Below are 22,111 nucleotides of genomic sequence, written 5' to 3'. Positions count from 1 at the left end.
TTCTCATAATTATAAACTGAACTTGTACTTCTGTGGATTTCTTGGGAATGCTCAGAGTGACCTAGAACTCAAAGAAATTTTTTGTTATTTGAGACTACCCCATGCAATACAGTTTATCTAGCCCCTTAGTTCTGACTAAATGTCCCTTCTGTTCCTCCTCAGTCCCTAGTATGTCCATAACATGTCCCCATAAATATCCATAATCATTTCCCCACCACCCCTAGAAGGTACTGCTTTCATTCAGGACTACAGCTTACAACTCTTTTGTATCAAATTTGTACATCTGATCTAGAGGAATGAAAAAGGTTTTACTACTGAAGGTTGGTATTAGATGAGTCTTATAATCATTTTTCACCATATAAGTTAAGCTCAGAGATAAGATTCATTCAACATGCTTTATTTTTTTAATTTAAAGTTAAAGCTCATTGACAAAAGACTAAGAAACAACTGATAATAAAAAGTGCCTCCTTTCCCTTTTTCTGAAGTGGTTTCTAAAAGAACCACTGCAGGGATGATGATGATGATGATGATGATGATGATGATGATGATGATAGCACTAACATTTACTTCAACAGTTATTTTGTGTCACTACTAAACTATGTGCTGTAAATGCAAGTAAGCTACAAAACAGACCTCCAAACTCACTTGTGGAGCACTTGTGAAGATTAGAGATGATAAATGAGAAATAAACTGGCACATGGTAAATGATTAAAAACAAAAGCTATCATTATTATTAAATCCCAAGCTACCCTGAAGCAGTAACTCAAAAAACCATGCCTTACCATTATGTCAGTTGTTCAGTAGTTATTTATTTATACCACAGACAATACGTTTCTTAAAATATGCATGCAAATAAGCCCATCAGAGCAAAAGACTTCCTTTAAATTTGCCCCTTTGTGGCAGGTAATAATGACATCGCCTCGCTTGGATGATTAATAACCAGTTGTTATGAGGACTGTGCCTACTGACGCAAATACAGCATTGTATTTGGGCCCTGAGTTATAACATTCATTTCTTTAAGGCTGATTGACTCTGAACAGTCACATTATTTGCTTGTTGAGTTACGCAAGACGTTTTTCCAAGGGAGGTTTATTTATTGATTTATTTAGTGGCATTTACATGTGTGCCTCTGACTTCGGGGAGAAAAAAATGAAAGCACAATGTAAGCAGTCTAAAAAAAGGGCTAATCAGAATAACCCTGGATGTTTTTTCACCATGTTACCTCTGTACTCATATCACTATAGCCAATTTTTAATTACAAAGCTTTTATTTTCTTTCAATAGGATAGTAAAAATGTGCAACTGCCTGATAAGTATTTGCTCTTAGTATAGCACACTTTTCAGATATTTTTAAAGAAGTATCAGATAATTAAAACAAAACATATAAAAACATATCAGCTGATATTATTTTCTCAATGCTCAGTATATGAATTAACTGATGGGAACATAGAGAAACAAAACAATTTAGAGAAAAATAGCTCTTAAGCCATCAAGTTTCAAACATTTCAAACTCACTGGAATTGTGCAATCACTACGAGTTTGTGTGTGTGTTTGTGTGTGTGTGTATGTTTAGGGTAATACACTTTATTGATTCATTAAAAATGTAAATACAGTAAGCTGGAAAGTATGGCAAGTAAAACAAACAAACAAAAAAACAATTAGAAGATTTCTATGAAAACTTTACAATCTAATAAAATTGAATCCTTTTTTTTTTTTTGTTCTCTCCCCAGGCAATTATTTTGCTCTGTTCACACGTCTTCACAAAATACTTTCAATTTTATTTTTCCACACTCAGATAAACAGATCCCTTTTGTTCGGCAGATGAGAAATGTACCAGCTGTTAGTACTACTATATCCATTCATTTACTAATATTTAATGAGAAAAAATTTAACTCTATTTTCAGCCTTTCTTTCCCTCTGCTCATTAAAGAGAAGCCTGCCCTCCTGGAAAGCCGTTACTTGTCACCCCAGTTCTTGAATTATTTTTAAACAGAAAGTTAGGAGAAAAGAATACAGTGATGAGGATAAGAAAGTGAAAGTTCTGCAATTTTTTTCTTTTAATTTTTTTTTTTTGAGAAATGACAGGGAACAGCTTTGGAGTGTGTGCAGATAACAGATGGAAGACAAAAAGAGGGATTTTAAGATTTGTTGCTGGGGCACATGTCTCTCTAATCAAGAAATCAAGTAAAGAACCGAGTTATTTTATGGTATTATTGTATTGCATGGCATGTATTCTTTCAACCCTGATCCCTCTCTGGGACTGGCCCACACTGGCCATGTTCTCCATGAGTTATTTATGGTACTTTACCATTTTTAGAGTGTATATAAATGCTTTACCTTATTTGAACCTCTGAAAACCACAGGGTAGGCAGGAAAGATATTATACCCACATTTTACATATGACTAAACCAAAAAAAAAAATGAAAGTGGGACAAGAATTCAGACTTTCTACCACAGAATTTGGTGGTCCTTCTATCAGCTATACATTGACATATCATATTTTTATACTTAATTTATTGTGCATTTGCTTCAGGGCTATATCTTTACACATCCAAACATCAAAATAACCTGTGGAAAATAAAATCAGTGATTTATGTGTTTACAATTATCCGAATATTTGGTATTCACATATAACAGAGAAATAATTAACTGCCCATTTCACTTTTCACCTAACAATCTATACCCTCTGTACTCTTAGAAGTAACAGCACTGCTCAAGAATCACTATGGTTGGGGGCAAGGTGAAGGGCTCTGAATCCCATTTGGAAGCTTTCTTCAGAAATATTCCTTCTTATGGAGAAGGCATGGGTCAGGTTTTCTGTTTGGTTGATGACCTGTCTATACCTACATTTACACACACAAACATGTCATTCATTTGCATTTAACTTGTCAGTCTAAAACTTGCTTATTTGGCCAGGTGTAGCGGCGAGCACCTATAATCTAAGCACTTTGGGAAACTGAAGTAGGAGGATTGCTTGAGGCCAGGAGTTGAAGACCAAACTGGGCAATACGGTAAGATCTCATCTCTACAAAACATTAATATATATATGCATGATGGTGCATGCCTGTAGTCCCAGCCACTAGGGAGGCTGAGGCAGGACTGATTAAGCCCAGGAGTTCAAAGCTTCAATGAGCTATAATGGCACCACTGCACTCTAACCTGTGTGACAAAATAAGACCCTGTCTGAAAAAAAAATCATTTTTAAGATTAAGAATAAAAAAAATTTGGATCCAGAGAACTAGGGCTTCATTCTTCTTCTGTACATTATGAGCTACCTGAAAACTGGTGATGAATATGCTTCCTTTATCTCTACATTCTCTATTTGTAAAATGGGGATAATAAGAGCACCCACCTCATAAGGGCACTGTCAAATGGGCTAATACACATGAGTACTTAGAACAACATATAGTACGCACTCAACAATGTTAACTTTTTAACATTATTAAGTTTTATTATGTTACAGTTGCTAGTGCTTGCTAAACTAGTGCTGACACATGGTAGTCACAAAATAAGTGTTAATGTTGTATATGTTAAATTAATCTCAGTTTTGCCAATGTGTGATCTTGGAAGAAGTTACTTCACCAGAAAAATAAGAATATAAAACCCACAATAATGATAGCTGCCTGACAAGGCTATCGTGAGGAACAAATGGAATAATATGTCAGAAATGCTTTATAAATTTTAAGGTGTGAAATAAATGCTAATTACCATGTTTGTTCTCTAACTTTATCCTCACAAATAGGCTGTTCTGTAGATGCAATTATCCTCATTTTATAGAGGAGGCAACAGGCTTAAAGAGGATTATATAACTCGCTCAAGGTCATTTAGATGGTTTGGAGGAAAACACAGACCAAAAATTTGGTCTTTTTCTGGCCCTTTAACTCCAGTACCTTCTTTACTATCTCTGTTCCATACAGAGATATGATCTCCCTACAATGTTATTTCTGAGTATTCTTATGCTTTTTTTTTCACAAATGCCATTTGAAAATGTTGATGAAAATATACTTTACATTTTATGGATATTTTGCCATCGCCAAGAAATTTAAAAAAGAGAATGTGGCAGCAATCCCATGGCAGCAACTTACAAGTTGAATCAATCCAACATCCTCTGAACAGGATTTCATCTTTAGTTTTAGGTTCGGTATATTAAAAGCAAGCATCTTAAAATTCCACCTGAGATTAACCTTCAGCATCTGATTTTTAAAGTTTTGAGGGTGTGGTTGTCAAAAAAATGAACTACTGAGGTTCTGGGTGATTTCATAGGGATTTTTCATAAAAACCAAAGAGTCATAAGATCTTCCTAGAGAGGCCAGCCCCCAACCTGCCAGTGTGCTGATCCCCAAAGACAAGCTGTCACTTTGCAAAGGATTCATACTAACTCTTGCTCAATCAGGCAGATGGCATCCTTGTTCTGCCTCCTAGTCTCTGCTTCCATTTGTCTCCTAGACATCAAATACTGAGTCTATAGTTCAGAATGTTCTTCTGCCTGTGTTCCCTAGTCAACCTGGAATTCCCTGACACTGACTGACTGACACCTTTACATCCATTGTGCTATAATATTCTAACACTTCGCTGATCTTTGCTGCACCCTCTGCACCCATGGTATCGCTACACACATCCCTTTTTTCCCTGACTGAGTTACCTGTATTTGTTCCTCCTCTGCTCTTTTATAATAAGTATTGGTAAACTGTTTCTTCCAATAGAAACACAATGTACCAAACTATACAGTAGGTATTTTCCTTGCCCTATTGAAAACCGACAACCCACTCTCAAGTGAGACAAACGTACATGTGTCATCAGTGTGTGCTGCTCCGCCATAATTGTTCGCCATCTCATCTAGATGCCTCCAGACTGTCAATGAAATCTGAACATGTGGGTCCAAAATGGAATCTAATACTCAAGCTGTGGCCTATCCAGTACAACATGTAGTGAGACAATAACATCTCAGGATCTGAATACACCCCTTCTGTTAAAATGCAGTCTAGGATTACACTAGCTTTGTTCACAGCCACATAACACCACTGACTCACATGAAGACTGAAGACAACACAACCCCCCACATCTTGTTCACAAAAACTGGTAGCATGCCAGGTCTTCCATATCTTTACAGGACACTTGGTATTTTTCAAAAACTTAAATTCAGTCCTTCATATTTCTCCCCACTGAATCTTAAACCTTTGGTTTAGGTCAAGTGTTTCAGCCTGTTAAGAACATGTTGAATTTTTAATCTATCATGCACATTTGCATATTCCTCCCAACTTTTTGTGATCTGTAGCTCTGATTAAGCAGTTATCTTGTTGCTTCTTTTAATCATTGATAAAAACGTTGAAGATACTAAGGATGAATCCCTAACACTTTTTCTAAGGACCAGTCATGGTTTGATGGTTAACCAGTTATCAAAACTTTTTGTGGATGTCTAACTACAGAAAATTCATTTCAACATCTAGGCCATAGGCTCCCTTTGTATTTACAATAATATCATAAAAGATTTTCTCAACGCTTTTGCAAAAATTAAATTTTTAAACAAAGTTATTCCTTTAGTAACCCTACCAAAAATAAAAATAAATTCATTTCAACATGGAGTTTTAATGAACCTATTTTAGTTTCTTCTGAACCCCTAAGTCTTTCAGTTATCTGTTTAATGTTTTGTATGTAAATTTTATTGGGAGGAACTGGGATTTACCACTTTTTATTTACAAGAATTGGGATTTACTAATTTTATTTAAAAAAACAGAATTATCTTCCTCTTATTAAAATTGATAAATATTTTCAATTACTGTGATTTTTAAAAACTTTTAAGTTCAGTGGTAGAAGTGTAGGTTTGTTACACAGGTAAACTTGTGTCATGGGGGTTTGTTGTACAGATTATTTCAAAACCCAGGTTAAGCCTAGTACCCCGTAGTCATTTTTTTCTGATCCTCTCTTTCCTCCCACCCAATACGTGTTGTTCCCCTCTATGTGCCTGACTTCAAACCATACTACAGGGTGACAGTAACCAAAACAACATGGTACTGGTACAAAAATAGACATAAAGACCAATAAAACAGAATAGAGAACCCAGAAATAAGACCACACACCCACAACCATCTGCCCTTTGACAAACCTGACAAAAAGAGCAGTGAGAAAATAATTCCTTACTCAATCAATTGTGCTGGGATAACTGGCTAGCTGTATGCAGGAGATTGAAACTGGACCCCTTTCTTTCACCATAGAAAGAAACTAACTCAAGATGGATTAAAGACTTAAATGTAAAACCCCAAACTATAAAAACTTTAGGAGACAACCTAGGCAATAACATTAAGGACACAGGCTGGGGCAAAGATATAATGACAAAGATGCCAAAAGAATTGCAACAAAAGCAAAAATTGACAAATGGGATCTAATTAAACTAAAGAGCTTCTGCAAGGCAAAAGAAACTGTCAACAGAGTAAAGACACAACCTACAGAATAGGAGAAAATTTTTGCAAACTATTATTGCATTTCTTACCACTTTCACCTCGCCATCATCTGAGCTGGTTGTTTCTAGTGTGTCTGCAACCTCAGTGTTAAGGGATATGAAAACCATTAGCGGAATACATAAAGCATTAAGTTGGAAACAAGTATCAGCATAGAATCTCTCTTGTTAACATGCATGAACTTCAAGAATTCCACTCTAAGAGAAAATGAATAGATTTACCATTGCTAATGTTAAGAGTTCTGTCTGTTTTTCATCCACCAGTTGTCTGTGGATGTTTTACTGTACTCCAGTCAAATCTTAGTTGTTTAAATAATGCTTATTGGGTTGTGGATTAGCCAGCTCTAATGTCCTGTCCATCTATGTCTATCAGCCATTTCAATACTTGTTAGTACCAATACCATGGAGTATGCAGGGAGCAACATTCTGGCAAGTAAACTGGATTTTCTTTAGCAGATCTTGTAAATGTCTTTCCAGTTAAATTGTTGAGCCATTGGCCAGAGCCAATTGAGGAATCATCTGTGGTTGGGCCTGACAGCCAATTCTGAGAGCAGAACACCATGAAAAAGAATTTCCTATGACCACTGCTGGTGTAGAAAAGAAAAAAAAACCAAAAAAATAAAAAAAAAATGCTTAAATACACTGAACACATAATTCAAAATTTATTCTTTGTTTTTAATATTTTTGTAATATTTCTGTAAAGATAAAGATCTATAAAATAAAGACCACAGAAGATGGAGAGAAGTTGAGATAACTGTAAAATCTTATATGTTGCTGTTAGTCTTAGCAAACACAATACAGGGAGACATGGCATTTTAATAGCTTCACATGTGTAAATTCTAGATAATCTAGGCAACAGATTCAACACAGAATACCAGTTAAAATTAAGGAAAAAGGTCTCATTTCTGTACGCTTGTTGGTGAGTCATTCATTGCGTGGGCAGGAGTGATCACCCTTACAGAATTTCTTCTAGAACCATAACCTCAGTTGGTGAGTTCTGAGAGCTCAGACATTTTTCTAGAAACTAATCAGGGTACAGGACACCAGATCCCTAGGGAATCAATTTACATTTCCAACTTTTCTTCCAGCACCCACACCACCTTCTCCCCAACTTCTTATATAGCAAAGGCTCTCTGGTGCCTCTTTTCTCTTTTCCCCTTCATCTTGCCTCAGACTTGGGTGTTGGCCTCACTTTCCTAGTGTTGTTTTAAAGTTACTTTGCTTTTTCTCATGTAATTGACAGGCTAAACTATTCTTGCGTCTAACAAAACATCCTGGAAAAAATTGCAATTCTTAGATATCTTATTCTTATCAGAATGACTTGAGCTTTCTGCCAAAACTACATTTAACTTGAATAATGAATTATAAAATATGTTAAATTGACAAATGACACTAATTCAATAAATATATTACAAAAAAGCAAAGAAAGCCTCTACTGTATTCTTGAGTCAGTATCTCATGAAACTAATACCAACTCCAGTATTTTACAATTTACAAAGCACTTTCATACCTGTATTCTTACTTATCAGCATTACTAACACTGTATTACTATTATCATTTCCATTTTACAAATAAGGAAATTGAAGGTTTATTGAAGTAACTGGAGACACTGAGAAAGTAAACCCCAAAGCTCATGATGCCAAGGTCAGTGCATTTTATTTAGCATGACTTAGTACACTAGTTGCTATTTGAAGGTACCCCTAGACATTCATTTCTATAAAGACCACCTACATTTCATTTTCTGACTTGGGGTACCTAAGAGGCTGTCTCTCTTACTTTCAGAAAGGTTTTGCTACATGGGGACAAAAACTAGAAGGGATCTTTTCTAGCAAAATAATGCCTAAGGTTCAAGGATTTCTTAGTATGATATTGGTGGTCCCTGGCCCAGCCCCTGGAATGATCCCTGTGTGCATTCATTTCAGGTGTTCACAGGAAAGTCTAGATTTAGTACAGGCTCACATTTTCCTTTCAGTGTAGGGGTTAAGATTTTGATAAAGTAAAAGCAAATTGCTCAAGTTAAATCCCTTCATTGTTGCCTTTCAAATATACATTACAGCTTCAGAAATAGGGTGGACTTTAGGTAAGAAGGGGGAGAAAATGGTGTTAGGCAGAGGCCAGGGGCAGTCCTGTTGACTCTCATGGATCTGACAGGGAAAATCAGTAGTTTCTCACTGTGAACATAGGCTTTGATGTCTAGCAAAGCTTGACTACAATGTTACCAAGGCTCAGGGTCCTCACTCTTAAAACACAGAAGATGTTAGTATCTTCTATCTCTTAGGGTTTTTGTGAGGACTGAATAGGCTAATGAAGGTAAAGCACAATACATAGTCAACTTGCACATAGTGAATGCTCAATAAATCCTAGCTCTTGCTATTATGAGATTTTATCTGATTTTGGAGATAGAACAGAGACACATATGTTTAAAGAGGAAACAAGAGAGAACAAAGGTTTAAACTGTCTTTGAGATGGGATGTGCAAAATTGTCTCCCAGCAGAAAGAGTTGATCATATCCTCTGGAAACCCGATCTCTGGCAGGCAGATTCTGAGGCTGTGACATCATTGATTCTTGTTGCTGTGGCAGCAGCCCTGCAGCCAGACAACACGGTTTTACAACAGAACCAGGTCCCCAGTTGGTCTCCTGGGCCAGGCACTGAGACAAAAAACCAGGACTATATTCGTACATGGAACTGGGATGTAACATCCTACCCATGACTTAATTTATAAGCATTGTTTACTCTCTTTGGAGCAAATGAAATGCTTTTCCAAGGGACAGCTGCAAAGGCCAAGTAATTTGAAAAGAAGAAAATTATGATAAACCCCTCTTAATGCAGGAAAGATTAGATAGCTTGCTACCAGAAATCAAGAAATATTTATAATAATCACATTCAACCCTAGACTTTCCTCTAAGAATCTAAACAGAAAACTTTAATCCTCCAGAATGTAAACTGATGCCATGGCTATATATGGTCACAGAAATCCTAAGGGGAAGAAAAAGAAAAGAAGAGGGGGAGAAAAAATAAACACCCAGTTGCTGTGTCTCTTAAATTGGTGTATGTGTGTTCTACCACAGAGCTCTGTTAACCTTGGCAAAATTTACAAGTAAGAAGCATTAATCAACTTTACACAAGTACACGTGACACTTTCCTTTTTAAGTGGAAGCCACAAACTCCTCTCCCTTTGGGAAATCTCACTGTTTGTCATGCTGAGGATTTTTCTTCATAGATAATACTACCATGGCAAACATCAAAAACAACTGGATTCCATATTCTGTGGGCTTGACCGCCCCATGAAGGCAAGCAAAATTAACTTTTCTTGTGGTTGACTTCTTTCTTTTTGTCTCCTTTCTCTACTTCTTTTGGCCTTTAGGCTAGAAAGACTGTTTCTTGAAAGTATTCAACTATTCTTGGAAATTGCAACATTTTCCTGCATTCTTTCTATGTTGAAGACACTTTCAGGCTAACTTTGGGTTCTAGGGAATCTTGCAGAAGATACTTCCTCCCCTGTAGTTAATAAGCCATCGCTTATACCATGGTATTTTGTTGTTTGACTCATGTCTCCAGTGTAACAGTGGAAAGTCATTATCTCTGGCTTTGGTCTTAACATAGGGAGGGATAGCAAATTGCCTCACTCTACTAGTGAATGAATAGAAGAGAAATCCTTGATGGTTTATCAAGAGAGGTATTACGGGAATACAAAGGAAAAAAATAAATTCTTACAAAATACCAACAGCAGCCTTGCAATCCCTGTCAAAATGTACCCAACCAACTTAAGCGGAAAAAAAAATTCAAACTATGTCCCTGGCCATAAATTGAAGAAAGAAGTCCAGAAATGTTAAAATGTTTATAATCATCAAAATTAGTATTTTTTGCCTTGAAGGATGTCTCTTTAAAAGGCTATTCTTACCAGGTTTTGTGTTGTTGTCATATTAAAAGTGGCTTACAAAAGAGTGAATGTCAATTGCAAAATTAAATTTATCTCTGGGTATGTGATTCTATCTCTTTACTAATATACAAAGCTGTCTTGAATGATTTACACCTACTTTCCACCCACAGGTCCTCTGCCAGGGTCAATCTCAGCAGAAGCATGACTCTTCAAAAATAGATCATCACAGTTGTGATTAAATCTCCCATGTTCAAAATTTACAGCCTATAATTCAATGCCGATATGAATAATGACTTAAATAAAAAGTTATAGTCACCCTCTTTCCCCTTCCCCCTACAATGACCCCAAGACTAATTTACAGTTGTGGGAGGTGGGGACTAAGATCTCTTGAGTATCTATTTTAAGCTAGGCATTTTTCAAGTTTTTTTACTTACATAACCCTATTTAGCCTGCCGAACAATCCAGTGGAATAGTACTAATTTATCTAATTTACACATACGGAAATGAAGGCTGAGAGAACTTGAGTAACTTAGCCAAATAGCACAGTTGGATCTGAGGCTCAGAATTCCCACTTTTTCCTTCCTAAAAACAAACAGTAGATAAACAAAATATTCATGTAAGGCTTAATGGCAGGTGGCATGAGAGTACTGAATTTCATTGTATGTATCTGCACCCTCCATTCCCCCATCTTTTGCCATTTGTGCTCCATATTCCCTGACAGTGCACCAAAAACAATAGGTTTAGCTATTCTCTTTCAGATATCTTCCAAACAAGTGCGCATAAAATGGACTAGAAGGCAACTTGATAGAGCAAATAAATTCACGTGCTCTTCTCAAGAAATCTGAGAAGAGGTATCAGATACACTCCTTGCCTGACCCAGTGTGAAACACAGGATGCAATGAGGTAAAGTTTGGACTTTTCCACCCTCAGAGCACACACAAATCCACTGAGGATTAAAACCACACATCCAGGAAAAAATGTTAAGTTACAGAAAGAGCTCTTTAAAGCCAAAAGTCATACAGCTCATGAGAAGAGGGAAGTCACTTTGTGCTCAGGTGAACAGGAAAACTTTAAAGAAAAGATGGAATAAGGCCAGGCACAGTGGCTCATGTCTGTAATCACAGCACTTTGGAAGGCCAAGGCAGATGGGTTCCTTGAGCCCAGGAGTTCCAGATCAGCCCGGGAAATATGGGGAGACCCTGTCTCTGTATTTATATATATATTTATATTAAAAACAAAAACAAAATTTAAAAAAGAAAAGATGAAATGAATAAAAATAATTTATATATGGAAAGGACTTAAGGCTATTCAGGTGTGTGGGTGTGTGTGTATATATATGTATGTATTTGGAATTATATACTGTACATTTTGCATAGGGGTGACTTGATTACAGCAAGGGAAATTAACCTGCCCCTGAATAGGCCTGTAAAGGAAAGAACTAGGTAAAGAAACCATTTAGTAAGTTATTACCCAAATCCAGCTTTGTTGGTGATAAAGTGAATCAAGGTGATGGTGGCAGACAGAATAAGAACAATAACTTTCCCAGCCTGGCCTGACACACACTCAGGCCTGATACAGCCTCTAAAAGATTATTCTAGAGGCTGATCCCACATGGTGATAATAAACCATTTCAACTGCTTTGTGAATGACCAAAGATGACATATGTTTAAGGACTTTTTTTAAGAATTGAGACACTAAAAATACAGACTAGCCATTTTTAAAAGTACTCGTCATTATCCACTAAAAAGGAGCCCCTTATATTTTCATCTTCCTTATTTACCAAAGCTAGCTTCATCAGTATAAACTAGAAAGGTAATTCCAGAGTAACAAATCTTCCATGGAGAGCTCTCTACCTCTGGCTGCTTGATAATGAATTTAATCAGTCGGGAGAACAGCCCTGTCATTATGGATTAATCACCAAAGACTCTGTTTTGGTAAGTTGATGCTGTGTTTGCAGCTGATGGTGGTCACAAGACACACTTGATATTTTTAAGAAATTTAGAGATTGAAGGAATGCTCAGTTAATTAACAACCACAAAACACAACAAACAAAAAACAGAAACCCTAAGAACAGCATAAACACAGATATTAGTACCTTTGGCTTTGATGAATTCAAGACAGAACTGACTCAAAATATTGGTAATATTTATCTTCCTGTTGGTTTGTTTGGTTTATTTTCCAATCCAATTAGGGAATTTTAAGCCAGTGGATTCTGGAGCAGGGTGAATTTTCCTAACAAACTTACTTACAATATATCCAATTAGTAAAGTGCAGCTCATTTTAAAAAATAAGCATTTTAATTGGATAGTTTTATTAGAAGAATTTTATGTTTCCTTTTCAACATGGTATCAAATACCATAAAGTCCTCATTAAACTTTCATGTATATGACTCCAGGATCATTACCACAGATAGAATTAAGTAAAGTTGGCTAAGGGTGGTCTAGTCAATTATTCTCCTAAAAGATATTAAGGATTTCAGATGAGTTAAGACCCACTCCCGAAGAAACTGAAACAAGTTAATCACTTGACAAATATATCAAGTTATATGCTTAGGCTGGGAGTGGTGGCTCACACCTGTAATCCCAGCACTTTGGAAGGTCAAGGCGGGCAGATTGCTTGAGCTCGAAAGTTGAAGACCAACCCAGGCAACACAGGGAAACCCTGCCTCTATAAAAATACAAAAATTAGCTGGGCGCAGTGGTGCACACCTGTAGTTTCAGCTACTCAGAGGCTGACATGGGAGAATCGCTTGAGCTCAGGAGGCAGAGGCTACAGTGAGCTGAGACAGCACCACTACACTCCAGCTTGGGTGACAGAGCAAGACCCTGTCTCAAAAAATAAATAAATAAATAAATAAATAAATAAAAAGTTGTAATTTGTAGGCTGACTTTTTCAACAGTATATCTAGAATGTTGAATGAAGAGGTAGACTCTCAAACCTAAAATTTTCTTCTAGAATATATTTTTTTCCAACATCTTTGTCATTCCTCTTAAGTTTCACTGATTGCAATATAAGTTTGTGATTTAACTGTTAACCTATCAGTCTAGTATTTGTGGCCAACCTTAAGCATCTAACAATGTACAATTTACATTGTACCTCAATGGTTTCTGTCTCAGATAAGCTAACCTAAGCCAATTTTGCTTGTCAATATTTTGGTAAATAATCATGGTCACCTGGGATTAGAGATAGACAGTAGCTATGGTCTGTTCGCCTACAATTTCACTATCAAATGTTCTGTTCTATAAAAGCAAGTCTCAGACTAAATTCTGCTGAATCTTCCACACTTGTTTACAAACAGGCACAAAATAGACATTGTAAATCTGAGGAGGTCTCACTCTCTGTTGTCAGTCACTCTGACATTTACCTCATAAGCAATGTTCATGCATTTCAGTCAAGTTCAAAAATGGCGAAAAGAAAAGAAAGGAAAAGGGAAAGGGAAAAGGAAAAGGAAAGGAAAGTTCATGCTGTGGCAGATGCAACCAACAAACAACAGGACCAGGCAACCATAGAGTCACTTAGCCAGTGGAGGCCCCAGTGAAATGGGAGACAAGGACCGATGATGCTTTGACTCTGTGTACTAACTGCCTCAAAAGTATTGAGCAGCTGGGCTAGCAGATTCTATATGTCCTTAATGCAGGAGGAGTAGGGCTTATAAAATCTCTCCTGTCAACTAAATAATCTGAATACTTGTAATTTCCAAAACGGAAACTTATTCCATATGTCTATTATAATTACCATGCCCTCTATTATGCAATAGGTAGAATTCTAAGATGACCCCCATGAACCATGACCATGTATATAATTCCCTTCTCTTGAGTGGGAACAATACATACAACTTGCTTCTTATGAATAGAATATGGCAAAGGCAAGGGGATGTCACTCCTAAGACTGGGCTATTTTGTATGGCAAAAGTGAAGAAAGCGTGCATATGTAATTAAGGTCCTTAATTATTTGACTTTAAGTTAATCAAGAAAGAGTTTATCCCGAGTGAGCCTAGCCTAATCAGGTAACCCATTAAGAAGAGGGTCCAGGGCTTCACTGAAAGAAGAAACTCAAAGAGATTCTCCAGTTGGCTTTGAATAAGCAAGCCACCATGAAGTCTATGGATTCGAGAAAGTGAATTTTGCCAAAAACCACATGAGTTTTGAAGAGGACCCCAAGCATCAGATAAGACCCCAGCCTTGGCCAATACCTTGAGTGCAGGCTTGTGAGACCCTGAGCAGGGAGCCCAGTTAAACACTGCATGGTCTTCTAATCCATGGAAACTGAGATAACAAATGTATGTCGTTTTAAGCCACTATATTTCTGGTAATTTGCCATGCACCAACAAAAAGCTAATATAAAAATATTTGAAGTGCTTGAAGTCTCACTTCTGAATTGTGTGCTTCAGATGCTAACTCACAGCCCTAGAGCAGAGCTCAAAGTGAATCTACACACACATGCACCACCTGCTTTTTTCTCAAGTAATTTAAAATAGATTTCCACCATAGATAATAAAAACCTCTGGTCCACATACCTGGTCTTAGTCTCTAGATACGACATCATCGAGTATGAGTGGGAGCTGGAAGCACTGCAGATATTGTTTAGTCTTCTCCTGCCTCTCCAATCAGGTCTACTTCTACTACCTTCTCCCTATTATAGATGACAAAGTAGAGCCCTACAAAGTTTCTGTGGCTTCCTCAAGGCCATTCAGTTGCAGAATAAGACTGAAATCTTGTGTCCTATGGTCATCAATTCAAAATGTTTTTATTTCACCCTGTTGTAACGAAGTCTTCTTATTGTCTTATAATTTCTACCACAAACTCCAACTTCATTTCACAGGTTTTAAAGAAAATTATCCTGTACTCTTTGTCATCCATTCATTCATTCATCAAATATGTATTAATAACCTGCTGTATGCAATGCGTTGTTCTAGGAGCTGGTGATAAATCAGTGAACAGAACAGATAAAAATCTATGTCTTTATAGAGTTTAAATTCTGGTGAAAGGGAAATAAGCAATAAGCAAAACCACTGAAATGCCTAGTATATTTCATATTGATAAGTGCTCAGGGGGAAACAGTATATGGAAGGACATGGGAGCTGCAATTTCCTAGATTTCAGGAAGATCTCTTGCAGAAAAGTGCCATCTGAATAACAGCCTGAAGACAAGAAGGGAGTGAGTTAAGCAGGTATGTGGAAGAAAATTGTTCCAGGCAGAACGATGAAGAAATGCAAAGGTTATGTGTGAGTAGAAACCTTGGAGTACAAGACCTAGAAAAACTGAAGGAAGCCCAGATGGCTGAAGTAGAGTATGTGATGGGGAGAATGGGTCTGACAGGTAACAGGAGGCCAGGCTTTGTGGAGTTTTTACTATCAATGAAGTGCAAAGCTACTGGAGAGTTTTGAGCAGAGGAGTGTCTGGGAAAATCAGCATTATTTCTTGGGAGTTTTAAACTAGAACCAAGTCAGAGTGTTCACATAGCTGATAATAGTTTGTACCTTTCCTGTGGAAGGGAAAGCTGCCTGTCATCTGCAGAGAAAGAGGAATGAGTCAGACACATGGAGAGAAGTAGAGGTCAGAAGCCAGAAAGAATTCAGCCAGGTATCACACACATGCTCCTGTTCCTGTTAAATTCCTATTTTGGCCCAGCGAACTCACTTCTCTCTTTAAAATGGCCTTGCCCCTCATTTTGCTGAGGTTGAGCTCAATGCCACCTCCTAGAGAGGTCTTCTTTGACCATATTCTAAAGTAGCAGTATCAAACACTGTATCTCCTTATCCTGCCTAACTTGTATTCATGCTAGGCATTTATCACCACTTTACAATGCACTATTTATTTGTTCACTGTTTTGTTCCCAGACAGGAATGTTCACTCCATGAGGGCAGGCTCTTTGTCCATCTTTGTCACTGTTTTACCGCCAGTTTCCAGAATAGCATCTGGCTCATAATAGATGCCATTTTAATAATTTTTTAGTGAATAAATGCAAATACCTAAAATCCCCATTGTTATTTACTCCACGTGGAAAGCTTGTTAAAACATGAATTACTGGACCCTCTCTTGAGAATTTCTGATTCAGTTTTGAGGTGGTGCTTAATCATTTGAATCTCTAAGTTTCCAGGTCATGTCCTTGCTACTGATCCATGGACCACACTTTGAAAACTACTGTTCTATACCTCGCTAGTTTCTGTCACAATTAAGAAGTTTTAGCTAATGTAGATGACTTGAATTCTTTTTTCTTCAGTTTTTCATATGATTTTTGTTTTCTTCCTTCAACCATAATAAGATGATACTTAAGTTTTGTCTTAACCAGGAGATCTATAAATACAGGCTTATCCATCCCACTTATAAGCATGGCAAATGGTGCTTCTCAAAAGTGTCCCCCATGAACCCTCTGGTCACCTAACCCAAGTCGCCCCCTTGCCTGTCCTTAGCTTGACTATGTTGTGCAGCCATTTCACTGAATCTCATTCCAGACTAATGTTTCCATAGCCTTCATGATTTTGCCTTTTTTTTTTCCCCCTGCAGAGAATGTGTCTGTTTACTGCATCACCATCACCTTTGGGACCCTGTGCCTTTATGTCAGCACTGGTGCTCTAAGAGGCTTCTTCTTTGCTCATTTTCCCAGAGCCACATTTTCCTTGTGGCAGCATCTTCAAAACTTGCCACTGAAGTCTCCTGAAGTCTTTTTAAAAATCTATTAAAGTTCTCAGGCTAAACTTAATGTAAAACATATACTCACAGTAAAAACTTAATGGCTCACTCAAATATTTTGCCAATATGGAGCCATAAGGAAAGAGCTCTAGTAGGTCTCATACTGTTAGAGATGTGAAAATTAATAAAATACTTTAAGTCTTATTTATGTCACTTGATACCACATGTCAGCACATTTTCTGACATTATATCATAATGTCTACAATGAAAATCATGGAAAATTTTGGCTTACTACATTTAGCTTGATCAGTGCTTTGTAGTTTACAAAGCACTGTTTGTTGTTCTATCTCAATAGCAATGCCAAGAGGTAAACCAAACAAGTATCCTTGTACTCATGTTCCATATGACAAAGCTGAGGCTTGAAGAGGTCAAGGGCTTGCCCCCAGGCCATGCTGATAGACAGCAAGAGTCACACTCATATATATGCCAAGGATGCAAGGCCCTTGCCTTCACAGTCTATTTACATAACAGCCTGGAAGAATAATAAATCAATCCTAAGAATTGCTATGAAATGCCTTTAGCATAGGCATTCATGTGCAATGGATGTACAGCCTATTCAATTTCTTCAAGAATCTCTATAGTCTTCACAAGGAACTTTCACTAGAAAAAAAGACAAACTTATCTGTTTTATCTCATTTTTTTTTAACACCAAGGACTATGAGATAGATGCAAAATAATTTTTGATTTGTTGGTTGAGGATTGACTGAAATCATTACTAATTATTCGGCACAAGTGGGTTCCACCAGCTGCACTTGAAGAACACTTCATCATCCTAAAGCAAAATAAAGTAGCTTACGGCAAGTGATGAGTGCCTTAATTATGTTATTGCTACACTTACTGCGATTTCAAAGATTAAACTTAATAGAATTTCCTGAGCAATGATGGTCCACACTGGATCTGAGGGGGCTTTTCACAAAGGAAAAGGAGAAAATACTTACTAACCTGGCTACAGCTAGATCTGGCCTCCCTACTAAAATGAGGGTTACCAGGTGTCCTACTTCTTCAGGGAATGTGCTACTTTTCAACAAATCACCCTGCGTATGGGATCCAAAGTAGGGCAGTAAAAATGTCTCACTTTCTGTGACATGCCAGATTCTTCTCCTCTCTCTGACTCACTGATTTTCCACACCTTTCAGTGTCCGAGTTTGAAGTTTTTCTTAGACTGAAGAAACTTAGGATTGGTCAATTCCCCAAACCTCTTCATTTCCTATAGCAGAATGTGATTAAAGAAAAATTTCCACCAACCAGGCGAGCCAAATTTTCTAGATTGTATATCCACATCAACAACCTCAGCTGGTTGCTCCAAACATCAAAATCGGGGGTTGGCTGCACTCGGCAATACCACCAGCCCTGCTTGAAATGGTTTACTGCATGATGAATGCTGAACTGTCACCTCTTCCAGGGAGCCTTTCCCAATCCACTACATGCTCCACCCACCCACCCACATGCTTGGGTGAAATTAACTTTTCCATTTCCCTGTCCTTCCACAACACTCCTTGTATACTTCTCTTAAAGTAAGTATAACAGGATTCCTAGTATCTTAGAGATTCCTGTGGGACAAACTTCACAACTCCTTTCTCTTCTCACATCTCTCCATGAGTTTATGAACCTTCAATTCATATCTCCAGAACAGATTTCTTTCTCTTCACTTTGTCAAAATTTTATTCATCTCACAGAATTCAGGTCAAATGTCTTTTACCTGGCCCCATTCTTCCCATCTCCATAAAGTTAGTCAAAACTTCCTTCATGATCTCTGATAACTATGAAATGGACCCAGCTGTCCTATAGAACAGATGTTTATGGTTTCTTTTAAATAAACATGGAAGTGGACTCTCCCAGTCTTAAAACTTGAGAAAGTTACATTTGTCTTATCTGAGTTCCTTTTTCAGGAAACCAACCATTGGGCCTCCTAGAAAGTATCAAGGAACTGAAACTTTCCAGATCACTATCTGGACAAAGAGAAGGCACACCCCTCACCTATCATGACTGCCTAACTGACCACCTGCTTCCTGTTGACCAACTCCTCTTCCATTCCCCTCCCTAATTCCTGTTCTCCTCATGTAGTTACATTTCTTCCCTGCTCTACAAACCCGATTTTAGTCAGTCAGGAGGATGGATTTGAGACTGATCTCCTATCTCCTCGGCTGCAGCACCCAATAAAGCTTTCTTCCCTAACAATAATCATTGTTTCAGTGATTGATTTTCTGTGCAGCAAGCAGTAGGACCTAACCAGAACCCCTGGCATTTCAGTAACACACATTTCTTTACTGTAGCACTAATATTGTAATTAGTTTAATTATTACTTGACATATCTTCTTCACTAGACTGTGAATTCATCCAAAGAGGCCAAGCTTAATGACCTGCCACAGAGTCTAGCATATTATAGCTCAGAAAGGCATGACAGTAGAAGTTCTCCTAACCAATCTCGACTTAATGATGACTTATTGGTGAACTGAACATTCTCTGTAGCACAGTGAGTACATACACCTAGTAGGCTGTCTTCAGGTACATCCAGATGGTAGAACTGCACATTTGCCAAGGGTCAGTATTTTTATTCCATAACCTGTTTACATCACTTTTGTTACCGTAATTTCCATAATTTGATTAAATATTATTCAAATGAATAAAATATGAGTGTTTTAAAACAGTTATCCCTATAAGAAACAAGCAGAATGCCTTGTAAGTACTAATAAACACTCAGTAAAGACTAGTATTATTTTCTTTTGACTGCCTGATTTGATGTAAAGAAGACAATTATAAAAGACTGGGCAAAATATGTATGAACTCTGCAATTACATTGCCTTGCAACCATCTAAACTAAAATTGAAAATCGTATATTATAGGTATGATTTGAGCAAATAAGAAAACACAAATTTACAACTGGTGGACCTTTGCTTAAAGAAAAGCTTTAATTGTTCTACTAAAATAGAAGTGAATAAATGTACATTTATATGTTTTAGTTAAAATAGAATGTCTATTTTAAAATTATTTAAAATTCCTACTTTGACATTTTGATTAACTACCAGGAATATAAGAGGGATTCTATTATAATTATGTCTTCCTTGGTTGATTCATTCATTAATTCATCTGAATGAACACTTGATGAATACTATATTTGCTTTTATACTATTTAATACACAACCTGTCTTATGGCATTTATTGTTGACATATAAATGTGGCACATAGTGCTTGGCAAATTAGGTACCCAATGATAAAACACTAAATGAATCTGGACCTATTATCCCTACTTTGATTTTGTTTTTTAATGATATGTTCTCTTTTGACACATCCTTGTATTCAAAATCGGCAAATTAAAGATTACAGACACGTTGTAGATAATAAATATAAATCATGGAGCAAAGTTTCATGAATTTTTCACTTTTTTTGAAATTTGGAGAGTGTATTGTTTGTGTATCTCACTTGTCACTTAATAACTTTTACATACTGGAACAAATTTGATATATGTTTTTTGTCCTTAGTTGGACAACAAAATAACAAACATCATATTTTAGAATTGCTCTTATCCTTTGCCATGTTTATAAGAAACATTTGACACAGGAACCATCCCAAAGACATTTGGTGACTGTCATTCTGCTTCATATTTTGGTAGAGAGCATCACTCAAGTTTAGTAATAAAAATAATAACAATGAGCATATTTGCCATGTGACAGACCTGTGTTAAATAATTATATAAATTATCTCTTTCTAGATTTACAACTATGATAGTACTCACTAGAGAAGTAGGTACTAACAGAGAAAAAAATTAAATCTTAGATAAAAAAATTTGCTCAAGGTCACACCAACTAATTAATACTTAATACATAAACAAGTATTAAATATTAAATAGTTGTCACTTAAATCCATTTGATGGATTTTGTCAATTTATTTGGCAAGACACTATTTAACAAAGGTACAGATCCACAGAAGTCACAGACTGTGGTATATGAGATGCATACGTGTGATAGGGAAATTGTCACAATTAATAGCATCTGTAAACATTATCCTTAACAGAAATTTTAGAGATACAATGTAGTCCTATATCCAAGAGTGAATCTTCAGTCATTCACAGATCTGGTAACAGGGCATCTGCGAACTTTACAATTCACTATAAAGTAATAAATGGTAAGCACTGGCCAGGTGCAGTGACTCACACCTGCAATCTCAACATTTTGGGAGGTTGAAATGGGAAGATTGTTTGAGGCCAGGAGTTTTACACCAGCCGAGACAACACAGCAAGAGCCCATCTCTACAATTTTTTTTTAATAGCTAGACATGGTGGGCCTGTAGTCCCAGCTACTCAGGAGGCTGACACATGAAGATCACGTGAATCCCAGGAGTTGGAGACTGCAGTGAGCTAAGAATGTGCCACTGCACTTTAGTCTGGGAGACCGAGCAAGACCCTGTCTCTAAAATAAATAAATAACATTTTAAAAAATGTTAAGAATTATTAAACTGTTATTTATTGTATTAACTAGAAACTTTCTTGATTCACTCTGTATGTTATCGAGCACAGTCTTTTGTAGATTGTTGAAATTTGATGAAAATACAATGAGACAGTCTCAAGCAGAACAGAACCTTGCATCATGAATCATGGGTATAGAAGGCAACAGTCTCTAATTATTTTTGAAAGAAGGTACACTATACATCAACATCATCATCATTCAAAAAGAACATAGAAGACAGAACTAAATTCTTCTATAAATAAGAAATGGACTCACTTGGCCATCATTGCACCACCTATTGGTTTCTACTATGCTCATTTCTTCATGATATTATAGTTGTATTTTGTCATGATCTTTGGTGGAATATTTTATATTTTTTAATTATGTATCAGAGAGGTTTTGTTAAAAAATTTCAAGGACTGGATGAAAGCCTTTTGAAACCAAAAAATATTTAAAAACCTAATTTCTCATTACTTTCACATTTGGGCATTTAAAAATGTATTAGCTTTTACAATTTTTTCCCGGCATTTTATCTTCTATTGCGATTATTGTCTTTTCTGTGGTCAGATGAGTCAAGGCTTTACTTGTGTAGATTAACAACTGTTACTTATAATAGCACTTGTAATTTCACAAGGGTTGCGT

The 22,111-nt window shown here is 36.8% G+C and overlaps 1 protein-coding gene and 1 pseudogene across 22 annotated transcripts in view; both read right to left on the bottom strand.

Moving 5' to 3' along the window:
- Positions 1 to 22,111, bottom strand: part of SLC8A1 (solute carrier family 8 member A1) — a 414,873-nt gene that overhangs the window by 265,452 nt on the left and 127,310 nt on the right. The window lies entirely within an intron of this gene.
- The window catches only part of LOC129143111 (peptidyl-prolyl cis-trans isomerase NIMA-interacting 4-like), a 69,449-nt pseudogene that overhangs the window by 10,649 nt on the left and 36,689 nt on the right, over positions 1 to 22,111 (bottom strand).

Source organism: Pan troglodytes, chromosome 12, assembly GCF_028858775.2.
Source record: "Pan troglodytes isolate AG18354 chromosome 12, NHGRI_mPanTro3-v2.0_pri, whole genome shotgun sequence".
In the NCBI taxonomy this organism is placed as follows: Eukaryota; Metazoa; Chordata; class Mammalia; order Primates; family Hominidae; genus Pan; species Pan troglodytes.
This window is presented reverse-complemented; position numbering and strand designations above follow the sequence as displayed.